Genomic DNA, 19,379 nt, shown 5'->3' with positions numbered 1-19,379 from the left:
TGCACAATCTGAGTATTATAATTAATGCAACTACAATGGCTCAACAAAATTAAGGGACATTGTTATTCAGTGCTGTTGAGTCGCTTGTAACTCTTAACAACCATATGTACAATAGCTCTGAACCCTGCTCTATCCTGTGCCAGCCTCACTGTCTCTGACACACTCACCCCCATTACCTCAGTCACTGAGTCAATCCATCTCAACAAGGGTCTTCCTCTCTTGCCCTGTCCTTCCTTCTTCCCAAGCATGACATCCCTCTCCAAGGACTGGTCCCTCCTTGCAACATGCCCAAAATATGTCAGATGAAGCTTCAGAATCCTTGCCTCCAAGGAGCAGCCTGGTTTCACCCTCTTCAAGACAAACCTAGCAGTTCAATACTCTTTCTCCAGCACCACAACTCAAAGGCATCAATTCTCCATCATCCCTAGTCATTGCCCAGCTTTCTGACACATAGTAAGTAATTGTGAAGACTATGGCCTGGATCAGGCACACTTTAGTCTCCCATCTGACATCACTGCTCTTCAGTACTCTGGAGAGGTCTCTGACAGCAGATTTTCCCAATACAATTAGTTTTTTGACTTCCTGGCTGCTGGTACCAAGAGTGTGGATTGTGGAGCCAAGTAAACTGAAGCTGTTAACAATCTCAATCTCTTTACTGTCTATTGTGGTTCTGCCAAAAGGCCCACTGGTGACAATTTTTGTTTTCTTGATGTTGAGCTTCGATCCATATTGAAGGCTGCAGTACCTGATCTTCTGCATCAAATGCCTCAAGTCCGCCTCAGTTTCGGCAAGCCATCTGCATAACATAGGTGAATGCTGAGTCTTCCTCCAATCCTGATGCCATATTCCTCCTCAGTCTCTTGGTTGATCTGTTCCACATATAGATTGAAAAGGTATTAAGATAGGATGTATCTCTGGCATACACCTTTCCTGATTTTGAACCATGCAGTGTTTCCTTGCTCTGTTCTGACAACTGCCTCCTGTTCCAAGTATAGGCTTCACATAAGCATAATCAAGTGTTCTGGGATTCCCATTCTTCTCAGAGTAAGCCACTGTTTCTAGTGTTCCACACAGTCAAATGCCTTTGTATGGTCAATGAAACACAGATAGACATTCCTTTGGTACTCTCTGCTTTTAGCTAAGATCCATCTACCATTGACTATAATATCTCTAATGCCATGGCCTCTTCTAAACCCAGCCTGCAATTCTGGAAGTTCTCTGTTGATGTGCTTGCTGTTCCAGTCATTTTTGGATAATCTTCAGAAGGATTTTGCTTGCATGTATTATTAATGATACCGTCTGATAACTTCTACATTATGTAGGGTCACCTATTTTTGGAATGGGGAAAAAATATGAATCTCTTTCAGTCAGGTGGCCAGGTGGTTGTCCTCCAAATTTCTTGGCACAACTTGGTGACTGCATGCAGGGCAGCATCTGTTTGTTGAAATATGTCAATTGGTATGCCATCAATTCCTGGGGTTTTATTTTTGCCAATTCTTTCAGAGAAGTTTGAACTTTCTCCATCATTACAGGCTCTTGATCACACATTATTTCATAAAATTCTTCTGTGTCAGCCAATTCTTTGTGATACAGTGACTCTGTATACTCCTTTAGTCTTCTTTAATGCTTCCTGGATTATTTAATATTCTTCCCATAGCATTAACCATTAAAAAACAGATTTATGAAGCTTCTCCTGGTATAGAAAAATGCTGATTATATTGTATAAATAAAAGAACCAAAAGGCAAAAGGACATGCTTGAAGATTCATGAATCCTAAATAAATTGAATAATAATCTACCATGATGTCAAGGATTCTGATTTGGTTAGTACTAAGAAAACTTACCTTCTACAACATCAATCATACACAGACCTAGAAGACTTGGCACCAGGTTGGATGATGCTGTATGGACTGCAATAGCACCACCCATGCTATGGCCAATTAGCATAATTGGAGGAGGGAGATCACCATACATGGCTTCAACCACATTGCCGACATCTCTGCGAAGAGAAACAAACAAAACTGAAAATATTCTTCCTTTCCCTTTGGGGAACTAATGCAACCTTAGGAGCCTGGAAAGATATAATGGGACATCCTATAAATACACCTATGTAAACTTCCTAATATACTATCTAGTATACATAAAGATAGGCACATATCTTATATTCCTAATAAACTGGTCAGGAAATGGTTCTTGACTAAAGATCAAGAACCCAAATTTTCCAGTTTTTACTTGTGCCACGCTTTTACCCAAAGACATATTGTGTTCAACTCAGAACTCTGAATTAATGTGAACCACTTCAGTCATAGCTGAAAATGTAAAATCAGAACAGAATTGAATTTTTAAGATTGAATGAAGCAAAATAACCTGAACAGAAAATTATAAATCAGAGCACTACAATGAACCACTTCAGATATGCATAGTGAACCCTTTCAGTAATCTGAAGCAGGACAATGGATTATTGCCAAGATTATAGAAAGCGACACATATACAAACTTTGAGGGAGTTCCACTGGTCCTGACTCTGGTAATTAAGAAATTTGGTGGCTAAACAATTATCATGATGACCTTGTTTGCTATGTCTGTGGCAGCGTGTTGACACATAATTTTCCCCAGTCTGGTTCATGCGCATTTCACTAATTTATGTCCATTCTAGCTTCACTTCATCAGCCATGAATGAACTCAGATGCACAGGTTCAAAGACCTCATCCAGTTACATAAACCCTCCTTTTGAACCCAAATTTGAAAGTGGTCAAATCACTTAGATTCTCTGTGCCTCGGTTTCCCCACTTATAAACGAGGAAAACATTACATCATTGTTGTTGTTAGGTGCCACCTGGCTCACTGCTACTCATGACCAAGTGACCCACGAACAAAAGATCTAAACCTGGCCCTATCCTACACCATCCTCGCAATCTCTGATATGCTTGGAGATCACTGCTACAGTCAGTTTCAATTCATCTTGCTGAGCAGCTGCTTCTCTTTCTCTGACCCTCTTCCATTCCTAGCATATCTTTTTCCAAGGACTGATACCTCCTGACGAGATGTCCTAAGTATGGGAGAAAAAGTTTCATAATCCTTGCCTCTAAGGAGCACCGTGACTGCATGTCTAAGGCAGACTTGTCTGGTTTTTTTGGCAGTCCATGGGATATTTTTAATTAAAAAAAAAGCCTTTGATTGATGAATGATTAAGCATTATAATACAGTGAAGTTTGGAATAACAGGATGAGTCTAACTCCAGTTTATGTATTACTAGGTAAACTAGGTTTGATTATTTAATCTCTCAAGCACTGAGATATTGCATAATTCATCTATAAAATGAAGATAAGAATGTCACTACTCTGGATTGTTTGAGGATTAAATGAGGAAATGAACGTGGAAAATCTTAGACAATTTCCGGTATAAACAGGGGAGCTAAAGTATCTGCAGTTAAAAGTGAACAGGAGATATGGAGGCAAACTGGTTGCGTTGATAAAAATAATTGTTTATTATTCCTTTTAAGTTAAATTTAAGCCTAAAACAGTAAAGCAGCTCAATCAGTCATCTGAAGAAATAGCACTGTTTAGACAAGCCCAAGTTTATATGCACCAATGTTGCTTTGATATTAACACAATATTCTCTGTGGAAGATAAAACAATATCAAAGGAAGAAAAGTAATATTTATCCCATGCCTATTAATGCTGGAACATCATCTTTCTCATAACATATCACCTAAAGTAATCCATTAACGACAATGTTTGGATGGGCCTATGTGAGTATTCCAGAGATCCAAAACTAAGGAAATATTGACCAATTATATAACTGTGCCAAAAGAGTTACTCTTATTGTGTCATAAAAATATTACTAAGTTTCTATCAAAGTTCTTGACCATATGCTGCCTTCTGAAATGACTGGGCATCAACCAATTCTTTTTCATACAGTGACTCTGTGTAGTCCTTCTGTTTTCTTCTGATGCTTCCTATGCATTTGATTATTTTGTCTATAGAATTCTTCAGCATTACAAAGAAAAGCCTGCAATTTTTCATCAGTTTTGCAGCTGGAAATATGCTAAGCATTTTCCATCTTTTTATTTTTTTTACCTCCAGTTTTTTAATTTCATTATAAAAATTAACTCTAATTTCATAATTTCTTCAAGTTTTACTACATTCTAGAGCAAGTTTCAGAGTCTCTTGTGACGTTCATTTTTGGTATTGTTTTGCTGTCTTTTGAATTACTTTTTGCTTTTCTTATGTGTGATGTTCTTTTTTTTTTTTAGAGTGGTTAAATAATTAACAAGATTACCAACAGTGTGTTAATTATAAATAACGAGGGAGGAGCTGGAGGTGGTGCATTTTCCAAAGGGGGAACCAGGATCCGCAGGCCCAGTGGTTCGGCCACCCAGGCGGGTAGCTCTGAAATAAATAACGGCCTTGGGGAGGGGTCTGGGCTGCTCCTGCTTCTTCTTGACGGAAATGCGCTGCCAGCATCTCGTAGAAGGGGTCCATGCTCACAGCCGCCTGGATGGACTTGATCCACTCGTCCTTCTTCTCCTGCGTGGGGGCCGAGATCCGGTAGACCATGTGGTTGCCCTCCACCACGCAGCCGTCGGCCTCCGTCTTGCAGGCTTTGATGAGCTGCCCCTGTTGTTGGGAATGTACAGCTCAAAGCAGTTGGGCTTCCGGGGGTCGTCCACCTCATGGATGCTCAGGTTCTGCAGGGGGATGATTCCACGGGGCTCTTTGTCTGTCGTGTACTCAAAGTAGTAGAGGCAATTGTCAGTAAGAATGAACCAGCGCCGCTTCCATGTCTTCACCCGGTCCCCTCCCAGCTTGAGCCAGGCCTCGCGGTCTGGGTTGAAGGTGTGGGTCAGGTCATTCCCGTCGTCCTCTGGGATCTTGAACGGCTCGCTCCGGATGCTGTCGTAGAGGTTCCTGAGCAGCTCCTCCGGCAGGTCCCTGCCCTCGCTGATGCCCCAGTTCATGGCCACGAAGCGCTCGAGGCCCAGCTTGTCGCGGACGTTGGGATTGTGCAGGCTGGTGTTCAGCATGGTCACAGCAGACAGGACGTAGCACTTGTCTGTGGACTGGAAAACCCCAGGGTTGCACAGGCAGTATCGCTGGGCAAAGGCCTCCATCATCCAATCAATTTTCTGGGCCTCTCCGGGGAGGCGGAAGCTCCATAGAAATTGCCTGAGCGCCTGGACCAGGTTGAGGTCTGTGAACTCGTGCAGATCCGCGAAGGCATGGAGCACTAAGAGGTTCAGCTCTTCCCTCTCCCCCAAGTAGTCCCCGATGGCTGTCTTGTTCAGCTCCTCGCCTTTGTACAGGAAGCGGGCGATCTCCTCGGGGGTGTTCTGCAACAGTTCATTCTCCACCAAGAACTGGATCCCCTTCTTCGGATCCATGTTGAACTTGTTTCTACCCATGGCCATCTTCCGGTTCCTCTGCAAGGTCTTACTGCCCTCATTGGCCTCCAGACCCTCGACCTCACTCATGGCTTCACTCAGTTCTTCCTGCAGGTGCTAGATCTCCACCAGCAGCTTCTGCTTGCACCACCGGATGTTCTCCAGTTCCATGCGCTCCTCGGGCGTCAGGTCTGGGGGTTTTGGGAGGGGGTCAAGATCTGGGTTGCATGGCTCCATCACAGGCGAGGGGGTTTGTGCTCCGGGATTCAGAGTGCAGTCGGGGGCTGGGGTCCACGAGCCCTAACATAGACACCGTCCTCCATGGCGGCTAGGAAGGCTGGAATCTGCGTTGGCCCGCGGGCTCCCCGGTGAGCCTGCTCAAACGCCCCCGGAGCCACCGCCTCCTCCTCAGCACCAGTCCCCAGTGCTGAAAAGACTCTCCCTTCGCCTCCCTAGCGCCCCGCCAGTCATATGTGATGTTCTTAAAGTCACCCCACAACTCACCTGGTCTCTGGTCAATCGCACTCAATGTATCAAATTTGTTTTTAAGATTGTTTCTAATGTATTTTGGTCCTTGTGGACTTTTAAAATTTTTCTTCAGCTTCAATTTGAACTTGCGTTTAAGCAAATCTGTTCCACAAGTGGCCCCTGGCTTTATTCTCAGTGATGATAATGAGCTTTTCCATAGAATTTTTCCACAGATACATTTGACTTGATTCCGGTGCATCCCATCTGGCAAATTCCACCTGCATAGCCACAAATACTCTTGTTATGAGACTGACACGCTGACTATTGTGCTAAGGAGGCAGATAAAATTATATTTTTTTAAAAAGTTATTTTCAATTAATAAAACATCAACCATGTAAAAGTCTATCATGTGATCTCCAGTCTCATTTCTGTCATCAAGATCTTATTTTTTTTTTATTACTAATCCTTCAGTATGGACTGAGGCTCAATGTCAAGAAGACAAAGATTCTCACCACTGGACCAATTGGTAGGATCAGGATGGATGGCGAAGAGCCTGAGATTGTTCACAGCTTCAGTTTGCTCGGCTCCAGTCAACACTCTTAGCATCAGCAGCCAGGAAATAAAAAAACGTATTGCGATGGGAAAGTCTGCTGTTAGGGACCTCTCTAAAGTACTCAAGAACAACAGTGTCTCTTTGGAGACAAAGGTGCGCCTGATATAGGCCATGGTCTTTGCAATCACTTGTTATGCATCAGAGAGCTGGACAATGACTAGGGAGGACAGAAGGAGAATTGACACCTTTGAGCTGTGGTGCTGGAGAAGTATTGAATGTACCATGGACTGCCAAGAAAACAAACAGATTCCTCCTAGAGAGGGTTAAACCAGGCTACTCCTTGGAGGCAAAGATTCTGGGGCTTCGTCTGACATTCTTTGGACATGTTGCAAGGAAAGACAGGTCTTTGGAGAGGGATGTCATGATGGGTAGAGTAGAGGGGACAGTGCAGGAGGGGAAAGACCCTCTGAGGTGGATTGATTCAGTGACTGGGGTAATCGGGATGGGTGTGTCAGAGGCAATGCGATTGGCACAGGATAGAGCAGGGTTTAGGGCTGTTGTACATAGGGTTGCTGTGAGTTGCAAACAACTTGACGGCACATAACAACAACAACAACAATCCTTCTTTTTAGTAATTTCAACATTCTGTTGGATCATCTTTTTTGAGAATAAGAATAAACAGGATCTCTTCCAGTGAGTTGGCCAGGTAGCTGTCTTCTAGATTTCTAAGCACAATCTGGTGAGCACATCCAGGGCTACATCTGCTTGTTGAAATATGTCAACTGGTATTCTATCAATTCTAGGGCCTTGAGTTCAATGCTTCAAACCTCTTCTTGAGACAATTTTTAAGATTAGGCAGGATGGACTCATAGTCATATTTTGGTTCTTATGGATTTATTTTCATTTTATTTAGTTTCAATTTGAACTTGCACATGAGTAGTTGAGTTCTACATCAGCACCTGGCCTGGTTTTCACAGCTGATATTGAGCTTCCCTAACAATTCTTCTTTTTGTTGGTTTTTTTTTTCACGTCAGTGGGTAGCATGCCTATGTCATAACAAGGTTTAAAGGGTGGCACATGTCATAAGGAAGTATGAACACCCAATCATCATGCTTATAAACCGGGAAAAGATCCCCCTAACAATTCTTCCCACGGAAGTAATCACTCTGATTCCTGTGTAATCCATCAAATGAGGTCTTTGTGTACAGTAGTCATTTGTGTTTTTTATAAAAGGTATTTTCAATGGATAAATTGTACAAAATTCTATCATTTTATCTCCTACCTCATTTCTGTCACCAAGCCTGTGTTTTCTGACTACTGGTCCTTCTTCCTTGTTCCTAAATGTGTTGGTTTTTTTTTAATGAAAATAAGCTTTATTACCTCAAGTAATAAATACATACAAAGATGCCAACACTGTGGGTTGTTTTCTTCCCCCGATGGTGTGTGATCAACATTAACGCACAACTGAAATTTCCAAGACCATCTTTGCATGAAAATTTTTGCAGGGTGGGGGGGAGCCTTTGATGCATTTGCTCTGATGTTCTTTTATTTATAACTTGTGCATTATTTATATATATATATATATATAATTATTTTTTTTTTTTTTTTTTTTTTTTACTTTAAAGCACTCTAAATAATGCAAATACTTAAGCAAGAGTTTTGTTGAGCAGAATCTACGCCTGGCCAAAGAAGGGGTCAGATACTAAGAAAGCTTGCTGTCAGTATTCATGAAAAAAAACAAGATCTTGAAAGTTGCTATTAGCTGATGGGGTGAGGGGATGCAAGAACAGTCTCGGTGACATTAATGTAAGCGAGCGAGAAGAGGTAGATGAGACACACGGGATCTACAGTTTGCAACAAAACTGGTAACTTTCCTCGCTGTTTGTAAATCAAGACTTGAGGAGATCCAAACCTGAGGAGTGCCTATCTATTAAAAATGCAGATCCTATCCAAACTCAAACTCTCCCACCCTTAGAGACAGGAGGTTCACAGCCCATGAACTAGAGAAGGGAAATGGGAAAGAGAAAAAAGAAAAAGGAAAAGTTACCACTTTGAAAACAAAGAAAATAGGGGAGATGAGTGGGCCCTTCTCATCCTGGGAAGAGATGGAAAATCCCAAAGGTCAGCAAGGCGCTATGATCTGGCATTGTGTTCAGTCTTGGCCAAGCACTCCGGACCAGACCTCTGATGTGAATGATGCCTCGCTTCAGCAGCTCCATGGTGCTCTTGCTTCCCGCGTAGGTGGGCCTGATCTCCTTGCCCAGTTCCTCAATGATGGCCAGAAGCTCTGAGTACTTGCTCTGTGGCACATTGCTGTTCCCAGTGGCCTGGGTGTACCTGAGGGATGGTGGCCTGTAGTCACTCAGCAGCTGGTGGTACTGGGAGGACGTGGCCATACTGGTGGAAGGGGAGTGGACACTCACAGCTGGAGAAAATAGTGGTGCCTGGGTTTGGGAGTGCAGAGAACATGACAGTTGCCAGGGCTGGTGCTGCCTGTCATGAGAATCCTTGTTCCTAACTCTTGCATTCCAGTCACAATAGTAAGTAATGAATCTTGGTTGCAAGTCAATTGATTTCAGACTACAAAAGTTGGTAGAAATTTTCTGTTTCCTCCTCTTTGGCTTTAGCTACTGAATGATAAAGGTATTAACAGGTCTTCTCTGTACAAACATGGACAGTGTCCTGTCACTCACAACACTGTGCTTCAGGAGGGATCTAGAAAAGGTTTTTATTACTATGAATGCAACCCCATTTTTCTTCACTTTTTTATTCCTGGAATAGTACATCACGTGATTGGCTGATTTAATGTGTCTAGTGGCAAGCCATCTCAGCTCACTAATAATGCCTCCTGTTGTTGTTATGTGCCGTCGAGTTGCCTGCAACTCACAGTGACCCTATTTACAACAGTCCTAAACTCTACCCTATCCTGTGCCTATCTCTCCATCTCCGAAACACCTACTCCCATGACCCCAGTCATTGAATCAATCCATCTCGAGGGTCTTCCTCTCCTGCACTGTCCCTCCACTCTCCCAAGCATGACATCCCTCTCCAAGGACTGGTCCCCCCTTGCAACATGTCCAAAGTATGTCAGACGAACCTTCAGAATCCTTGCCTCCAAGGAGAAGCCAGGCTTCACCTTCTCTAAGGCAAACCTGTTCATTTTCCTAGCAGTCCATGGTATATTCAGTACTCTTCTCCAATACCACAGCTCAAAGGCATCAATTCTCCCTCTATCATCCCTAGTCATTGTCCAGCTCTCTGATGCATAGCAAGTGACTGCAAAGACCATGGCATGTGTCGGGTACACCTTAGTTTCCAGACTGACATCTTTGCACGTCAGCACTTTAGAGAAGTCTCTAACCGCAGACTTTTTTATCGCAACACGTCTTTTAATTTCCTGGCTCCTGGTGCCAAGAGTGTTGACTGTGGATCCAAAATTGTGAACAATCTCAATCTCTTCACCATCCATTATGACGCTGCCAATCGGCCCAGTGCTGAGAATCTTTGTTTTCTTGGTACTAAGTCTCAATCCATACTGAAGACTGCAGTCCCTGACCTTCCACAGCAAATGCTATAGGTCCTCCTCAGTTTCAGCAAGCAGGGTTGTGTCATTTGCATAACGCAGATTGAATGATTCTTCCTCCAATGCTGATGCTACATTTCACCTCATAGAGTCCAGCCTCCTGGATATGTCAAAATTTATGTTTTCCATTTCTTTTTTAAACAATGTCCCATTTTCCTGCATCCAGAATTTGTACATTCCATGTTCCAATTATCAGTAGATGTTTCCAACTATTCCTCCTTATTTTTTGTGACTTCCAGTATGAGAGCCCAGACTCCAGTGCTCTATCTTATCTTACAGTCTAAGTGTGTTCTATTCTTTACAGGGTTTTACAAAGCCTGTTAATCTTGCTTAAGAGTATCCAAAATAATTTAAATAAGCACATAAACAGAGTTGTTGTTGCTGTTATGTGCCGTCAAGTCGCTTGTGACTCGTAGCGACCCTATGTACAACAGCCCTAAACTCTGCTCTGTCCTGTGCCAATTGCACTGTCTCCGATACACCCATCCCAATTACCCCAGTTACTGAATCAATCCACCTCCCAGAGGGCCTTCCCCTCCTGCGCTGTTCCTTCATCCTACTAAGCATGATATCCCTTTCCAAGGACTGGTCCCTCCTTACAACATGTCCAAAGTATGTTAGACGGAGCCTCAGAATCCTTGCCTCCAAGGAACCGCCTGGTTTAACCCTTTCCAGGATGAATCTGCTTGTTTTCCTAGCAGTCCATGGTACCCTCAATATTCTTCTCCAGCACCACAGCTCAAAGGCATCAATTCTCCTTCTATCCTCCCTAGTCATTGTCCAACTCTCTGATGCATAACAGGTGATAGCAAAGACCATGGCCTGTATCAGACACACCTTAGTCTCCAGAGAGACACCATTGCTCTTCAGTACTTTGGAGAGGTCCCTAACAGCAGACTTGCCCATGGCAATACACCTTTTAATTTCCTGGCTACTGGTGCCAAGAGTGTTGACTGTAGAGCCAAGCAAACTAAAGCTGTGAACAATCTCAGTCTCTTCACCATCCATCCTGATGCTGCCAACTGGTCCAGTGGTGAGAATCTTTGTCTTCTTGACATTGAGCCTCAATCCATATTGGAGGCTGCAGTCCTTGACCCTCTGCAGCAAACGCTTCATGTCCTCCTCAGTTTCAGCAAGCAGGGTTGTGTCATCTGCGTAACACAGATTGTTGATAGTTCTTCCACCAATCTTGACCCCACATTTCTCCTCATAGAGCCCAGCCTCCTGGATAATCTGTTCTGCATACAGGTTGAAAAGGTACCATAAACAGAGAAGTGCCAGAAATACAAGTTGGGATTAGAAGAGGCTATTGTTATTGTTGTTGTGTACCACTGAGTTGGAACCGACCCGTAGCTGATCCTCTGTCAGATTTTCAGAGGCAGTTTATCGCATGTTAGGAGACAGCCCATTTTTATCCCAAGGAGCAGCTGGTAGATTCAACCCGTGTGCCTTTGGAATTGCAGTCCAGCTTCTTGCCACTAGGTCACTAGAGCTCCCTAGAAGAGATTATGTTGTTGTTGTTGTTACATGCCTCTGAGTTGCCTGCGACTCATAGCAACACTATGTAAAGGAGCTCTGCATCCTGCCCTATCCTGAGTCAGTCTCACTGACTCCAACACACCTAATCCCTTTGCTCCAATTATCATGCCAATGCATCTCATCTGGGGTCTTCCTCTCCTGCACTATCTCCTCCACCCTCTGAGCAAGATGTCCTTCTCTAAGGACTGGTCCCTCCTGGCCGTGTGCTCAAAGTATGTGTGATAGACCTTCAAAATCCTTGCCTCCAAGGAGAAATTTGGTTTCACCCTCTCTAAGACAACCTAGGTTTTTTTCTGGCTGTGCATGGTATGTTTAATACTCTTTTCTAGCACCACAACTCAAAGGCATCTAGTCTTCTGTCATCCTTAGTCATTAGCATAGCGTGTAATTGTGAAGACCATGGTCTGCATCAGGCACACATTGGCCTTTAGACTGACAGCAATACTCCTCAGCACTCTGGAGAGGTCCCTGATAGCAGGTTTCCCTAATGTAATTCGTCTTTTGATTTCCTGACTGCTGTTGCTAAGAGTGTTGATTGTCACGCTGAGCAAGATGAAATTGTTAACAACCTCAATCTCTTCTCCATACATCATAAAGGTGTCAACTGGCCCAGTAGTGAGAATTTTTGTCTTCCTGATGTTTAGCTTCAATCTATATTGAAGACTATTGCCCTTAACCTTAGCACTAGGAATATCACTGCTGAGGTCAGATGGATCTTGGCTAAAAGCCAAGGACCAGAAGGATGTCTGTTTATGAAAAGGCATTTGGCTGGGTGGATCACAACAAATCGTGGCTGACATAGAGAAGAATGGGGAACCAGAATACTTGTTTGTATTCATGTGAAATCTATACCTAGACATTAAGAAGTTCAAGCAGTGCAAGGGAACACTGCATGGTGCAAAATTAAGAAAGGAGCATGTTAGTGATATATCCTGTATCCACACCTTTTCAATCTATATGCTGAACCGATCATTTGAGAAGCTGGTCTTTAAGAAGAAGAATGTGACATCAGGATTGGAGGAAGATTCATCAACAACCCGCATCATGCAGATGATACAAACTTGCTTGTTGATGCAGATGACACAACCTTGCTTACTGAAACAGAGGAGAACTTGAAGTGTTTGCTGCAAAAGATCAAGGGCTGCAGCTTTCAATATGAACTTCATCTCAAGAGTAAGAAAACAAAAATCTTCACCATCACAACAATAAACAGCAACAAGATAGATGAAGAAAAGATTGAAGCTGTTAAAAGATTTTTATCTTACTTGGATACGCAATCAACACTTCTGGCACCAACAGTCACAAAATCAAAAGACAAGTGGTATTGGGGAAAATCTGTCAGAAAGCTTTCCAGAGAGCCAGAAAGCAATGATTATGTCAGTCTAGGAACTAAAGTGTGCCTGATCTAGTTCATGATATTCCCAATCACTTGCTATGCTTCTGAGAACTAGATAATGACTGAGGAAGACAGGAGAGAAAAATCCATGCCTTTGAGTTGTGGTGCTGGAGTGGAGTGTTGAACATAATATGAACTGCCAAGAGAATAAACAGGTCTGACCTGGAGAGGGTGAAACCAGGTTGCTCCTTTGAGGCAAAGATTTTGAAACTGTCTCACATACTTTTAGGCATGATGTCAGGAGGGGCCAGTCCTTGGATGAGAATATCATGCTTGGAAGGGTAAAGGGTCAGAGAAAGGAGAGGAAGACCCTCCTTCCTCAATGAGATGGACTGACAGTGACTATAGCAATGGGGTCAGGTGTCTTAGAAACAGTGAGGTTGGCTCTGGATAGGGCAAGGTTCAGAGGTGTTGTTCATGGGATTGCTATGAGTCATATCTGACTTGCTGACATGTAATAATAATAATCTTTGTTTCCAATTTTTGCATTCTAATCATCAATTACTGTTAATGAGTGATACCATGTTTCAGTATTTTCAGACTCAGAAGTTGGTAGAACTCCTCAGTTCTTCAACTTTGACTTTAGAGCTCAGCATGTAAATTTGAGTAAGTTATATTAATAGGCCTTCTTTTTATGCATATACATATTATCCTACTATGAACAGCATTTTACTTCAGGATAGACCTTAAAATATTTTTGATGATGAATTTGACAATAACCTTCTCTAATTTGTCATTGCTGCAATAGTAGGTCATATGATTTTCTGATTCAAAATAGTCATTAATAATCCATTTCAGCTCATTAATGCCTAGGAAACTGATCTTTATATGTTTAATTTCATTTTTGACAACTTCACATTTTCCTAGTACATTCCATGTTTCCATTATTAATGGCTATTTTGCAGCAATGTTTCTCCTCATATTGAATCATGCCACATTAGCTAATAAAGATCCTTTAATCGTCTTTTAGGACTGAAGCTTTATTCCATCCTGTCATTAAGATAGATCTACTGAGAGGAGGCACCATTTTATCGTATTTTGAGGGTCTTCTAACCTGAGCGTCTCGTCTTCTGGCATGAAATGAGATAATGTTCTGTTCTTCTTAAGTGTTTCATGGGTCCGCTATTTCAAAAGTGGATGGCTAGTCCTGCTTCCTACTCTTAGTATGGAAACTTTGCTGAAGCCTGCTGGGTCACTCTGCTAAAATTTGAAATACTAGTAGTACTGCTTTCAGAGTCACAGCAATATGGAAGTCATTACGGTATGATAAACCGATAGATAAGTGGTGGCTTTGTGGACTATAACAACTGACTATGATGTCCTTATAGCTTTTTAGAGTTCTTTTACCTACTGACGAACCCTTCATTACTACAATGCCATTAGAGTTAACTCTGCTTTATATTAAATATTTCTTGTTCTAATTATTGTGTGGTTTCTTTCTCCTGAGCAGGCTCAAGACAGAAGCACTTATTATTATTATTCAATACTTCTTTAAAGTCTCTAATTCCTCAATTTTGTCCTCTATAGAGTATCAACCAATACACCATTATCCACTGCTCTGGATGCCTGATCATTCTGATAATACATTTCACATTTTATGTTAACAATAAAGAAAACCTTTAAATCCTTAAAAATCACATAGCTTACTACAATATGACAAACATGAATGCCTTTTTCAGATTTTATTGCTCACATTACAAAAAAAGCAGTAGAGACTAAAACCAATTGAGGGAGTAGATTTTTGGGTCCCTTTTCATGGTCTCTCAGGTATATCTTCATTGAGAGAACTAGTACTCACACCAGATACTGTGAGTTACTTCTTTTTTCTGTTTGACAAACATTATAGTTGAATCAGGAGCCCAGGTAGGACAGTGTTTTACATGTGGCATGTTGCAGTGCTAACCTAAAAGTCTATGGTTTGTATCCACCAGGAACATGACAGGAGAAAAATGGGCAGACTCTTCTCAAAAAAGATCTCTGGCCTTGAAATCCCAATACAGGGTCTTCATGAGTCAGAATCAACTCAACAGTAGTAGATCTGTTTTTCTTTTTTAATAGTGGAATGATCACAATTCTACTCTATTAATAGTGTGACCTCATACAAATTATTCAAAGCCTATCTGAGCCAATTTCCTCCTCTTTTGAAAAAAAGAGAGTATCTACATTATAGTATTAATAATGTGAATTAATGGCAATAAATAACTTAATTAGATAAATTAAGTTAATTATTTAAGCTGAATAAATACTTACTTTATACTTAATAAAGTCTGGCAGATAGAAAGCACACAAATGGCACCTATAATGATAATAAAATTTTGGCCATGAGTTTAGGCTCTGACAGAAAAACAGCTTACTCTTGGATTAAAGCTGCTATAGTAAAAGAGAGCTACATTCTTTGAGTCTAAATTGGCCAAATACCTGAGAGACCATGTAATGAATACCTGAGAAAGTATATATTAAAGCAGAATACTTGGATGATTCTTATTCATGTTATAGATCACAGGCTCCCAAATACCCATCACTAAAACAGCTACATTAAATACCTTTACAGAGCTTTATCAAAATGTAATTTACCAGATGCTACTAGTAGGAGTAATAATTCAGTCGATCTAAGGTAGGGCCAAATCATCTGTAAGTAGTCAGGTGATTGACTGATTCCTCTGATAAGCAATCATGTTGGAAAACCACTGTATAGGCTGTGATACACAATATTCTTTTACTCTAAGGATCAAAGGAATTAGTGATTTTTTAAAAAATACCATGTTCCCATCTTGTTATGAAATTGCACAAAGGATATCGACAGAACCTTTAGAACATACTCTTTTTTTTTCATTGTTGTGTACTGTCAAATTGGATCTGACTGGCACAGGAGGTGACTGTCCTTCCTTCTCTAGTGGAGCATCTGGTGGATTCGAATAGTGTGCCTAAGACTTCTTGTATGCTTTCTAGGCATAGACTTATAAATGCATATTCTATTCAACTCTACCAAGAGAAGAAAATCCACTAAACTATACAAATTAAACTGCCTTGAAGAATTTTCAAATGGTTTATGTTATGACCATCATATAGGACACATTAAAAAAGATGGAAATTTGGCGAGCTCTGGTGGCCTAGTGGCAAGAAGGTGCACTGCAATCCAGAGGTGAGTGGTTCAAATCCACCAGACGCTTTGCTGGAGAAGGAGGAACAATCTCCTCCTATGCCAGTCAAATCTGATTTGACGGTGTACACACACACACACACACACACACACACACACACACACAATAATAATAAAAAGATGGAAATTTGTTTCAAGTAAGATAGTAAGAAAAAACTGAAAGTAGATGAAAGAGAACAAAAGTAAAACTGTCCTCTGTACTAATTTTTGTCCAGTAATTAATATTTCCAATAAAATGAGAGTCAGGCAATTATATATGCAATTATTAAGTTACTTACTTTGCCATTGTTTCTGCTGATAGGTCTTCAGGATTCTTGACCTTTGTTTCACCTAAACAGAAAATACTTTAGAAATAAAATTCCCAGTGACAGAATTATAAAAGCAAGAGTAATTCGTTTTAAAGACTTTTGAATCATGAAACGGAGACTTCATAATTTTATATGGGTGGCTTAGCAAGAAATTCTGTTATAGACATATCTTGATAGCTTACTGTGAAACCATCACAAAAGAGAATACTTCCCACCTAGTGAAGACTAATCTACATTCCTTATAGATTACTAGCATCAGAATTTGGTTTAAGAGACACTTCTTTAACTAAACAAAACACACACACACACACACACACACACACACACACACGACTTTTCTAAAAACTAGAAGCTAGAATTTCCCTCAGATGTTCAAAGGAAATAGCTTGGGCTCTTTTATGGCCAGAATGAAATTTGTAATGTCAGTAAGTTACTCACCATGACTTCGAAGATCCAAAGCCACTATTCTACATTGAACTCTACTAATGATTGCTGCCTAGAAGAAGTAGAAAAAGGAAAAAGTAGTAAGATACAATGTAATGGTAAATCTCATTCAATTATCAAAGATAATATTGTTAAATGAACTACTAGGGTAATTCAAGAAATTAAGACAGAGCCAAAATAGGGTTTCATTTTTAAGCAATATAAAAGTGACAATTCTCTCCTTTTTGGTAAGAATTTTAATTGTTTTTTTATTAAAGAATTAATAAACAAATATCACCTCATTAAAAACCTCTGGTTAAATGAATGGTGATCTTGTCTCAACTATGACAAATATTCAGGAAATACACTCAATGCTTTGACCGTCTCACATCAAGTCACCAGATCAAGAACAGTAAGACTAATCAAGTTCATTCAGAAAAAAACTATGATTGTGCTAAGATCAACTTCTATTATCAACAACATACTTACTGTGAACACAGCCCAGGAAAGGGCAGAATGGCCTCCACCGTGCAGGAGGAGTAGGACTGGACCTTCTGAACCACTCTTGTAAACACGAAAGGCGTATGAATAGTTAAAGATAACATATCTCATGTTTTCAACTACTTAATTCATAATCATACTGACTAGAACACCAAGGCAGCACCAATTCATATGTAAACCTAAACAGTTCCATTTATAAGACACCAAACCTGTTTTTAACTGATTCCTTTTGCCCTAATGAAGACACAGTCCCATGGTTTCTAGAAGCTAAAAATCCATTTGACTGTAGAAATCTTTCTTTTGTCCCTTAAGAGATCAACAACTTAGTTCTTAATCTTTTCACATACTATTGCAATTGTAGACAATAAAATATTGGCAAAGAATTACAAGTAATATCGTATGTTTTGTTAGGGGGAAATTTAAAAAAATTAAAAACATTATGAATAAAAAATATTCTAGAAACTTTACAGTTTTCTAATACAATGTTATGTTCATTAAGAAAGAAATCATTTTGCAAAAGGATATATCTTTGCCAGTTTCATTCTCTACTTCTACATCTTCCATGGATTCAAAGTATTGACTCCAAGAAACAGGGGAAAAGTCCCGCTTTCTTCCAGGACTAAGAAGGGGAAAGATACATTTAAAATCAAAACTATTTATGCATGAAAACAGTTTTATCAACACAAGCTACATGTAAATCTGAAATGAAAATAACAAGAATATTTTCACATAAAAAATAGGAAATTTTCATATACAAAGCATCACATTGTGTCTAAATAAGCTTAAATATAGATTGAAAAGTACTAACTGTAAAATATTATAAAAGTGATTTTTATTAATTTAATAACAAATTTTATGTATATACATACCACAAAACTTGACTGTTCTCTTTGCTCTTAGCTTAGCCATATCCTCTCATATTACTTTATTATCTCTACTACAATAATTTTGGTTACTAATGATTCCTCACACTTTTAATCTTTCACATATTATGTTTCATACTTTTCCCAAAATAAAGTATAGCTTTACTGGAGGATGAACTGGCAGTACCAACACTCTTAATCTCTAAGAATTTATCCAAAGATACACTTCCAGTTATCAGAGAGGAAGATATTCGAATGGCAAACAGACACATGAAGAAATGCTCCAAATCACTGGCAATAAGAGATGCAAATCAAAACCACAATGAGGTCACTCCAGTAACAGTGGCAAAGTTTAATAGGGCAGCAAGTAATAAATGTTGGAGAAGATGTGGCCAGAAGAGAATTCTTATACATTGTTGGTAGGACTGTAAAATGGTACAACCATTCTGGAAGGCAGTTTGGCGCTTCCTCAAAAAGTTGAACATAGAAATTCCATATGATCCAGCTATTCCACTACTTGGAATAGACACTGAGAAAACAAGAACTGAGGTACAAACTGAGATTTGTACACCAATATTCATAGCAGAATAATTCACCATTGCAAGAACATGGAAACAGCCCAAATGTCCAACTACAAACAAATGGATTGAGAAATTATTGTACATTCACACAATGGAATACTATGCAGCACACAGGAGCAATGATTTTTGTAAATTATGACCTAACTTGGGAGGAATTGGAGAGCATTATGCTGAGTGAACTAACAAGGATAAATACTGTATAAAACCATTACTGTAGAATGAGTATAAGGATCCAAGAGGGGTAGGAGAGGTTGGAAGCAGAGGGATGAGGATGTGAAGGGGGGCAGGCCAGGGGTATTAATCATGGAGTTGGACAATGTGATGGGTGGGAGGGTGAGAGAAACTGAAAGAATGTGTCATATAAAAAATGTATTCAAATTTTGTAAATAAACTGAGGAAAAAAAGGGAATGTCTACAGGCATAAAGTGGTTTATATATTCAATGTTTGTAATAGAGGAAAATAAACTATACATTAACAAAGGATTGACTAAATCTATTGTGATACATAGAGAAATACTATACAGTAGTGAAAAGAAGAAAAGTGACAAATCTTTTACTTTTCCATAATTTTTGGACTCGTACTTATAACTTGTTAGTCAAATTTGTGTCTTCTAGGTTGCAAC

General features: G+C 40.3%; 2 pseudogenes; both read right to left on the bottom strand.

Moving 5' to 3' along the window:
• Nucleotides 1–4,289: 4,289 nt before the first annotated feature.
• On the bottom strand, nucleotides 4,290–5,704 carry LOC102865764 (annotated as a pseudogene).
• A 2,831-nt stretch (nucleotides 5,705–8,535) lies between these two features.
• Nucleotides 8,536–8,798, bottom strand: LOC102853564 (annotated as a pseudogene).
• Between the last annotated feature and the right edge of the window lie 10,581 nt (nucleotides 8,799–19,379).

This window comes from Elephantulus edwardii, unplaced genomic scaffold (genome assembly GCF_000299155.1).
Source record: "Elephantulus edwardii isolate Elephantulus edwardi_28Jun2011 unplaced genomic scaffold, EleEdw1.0 scaffold00044, whole genome shotgun sequence".
In the NCBI taxonomy this organism is placed as follows: Eukaryota; Metazoa; Chordata; class Mammalia; order Macroscelidea; family Macroscelididae; genus Elephantulus; species Elephantulus edwardii.
The sequence above is the reverse complement of the archived record's forward strand: the minus strand, read 5'-3'. Positions and strand labels throughout refer to the sequence as shown.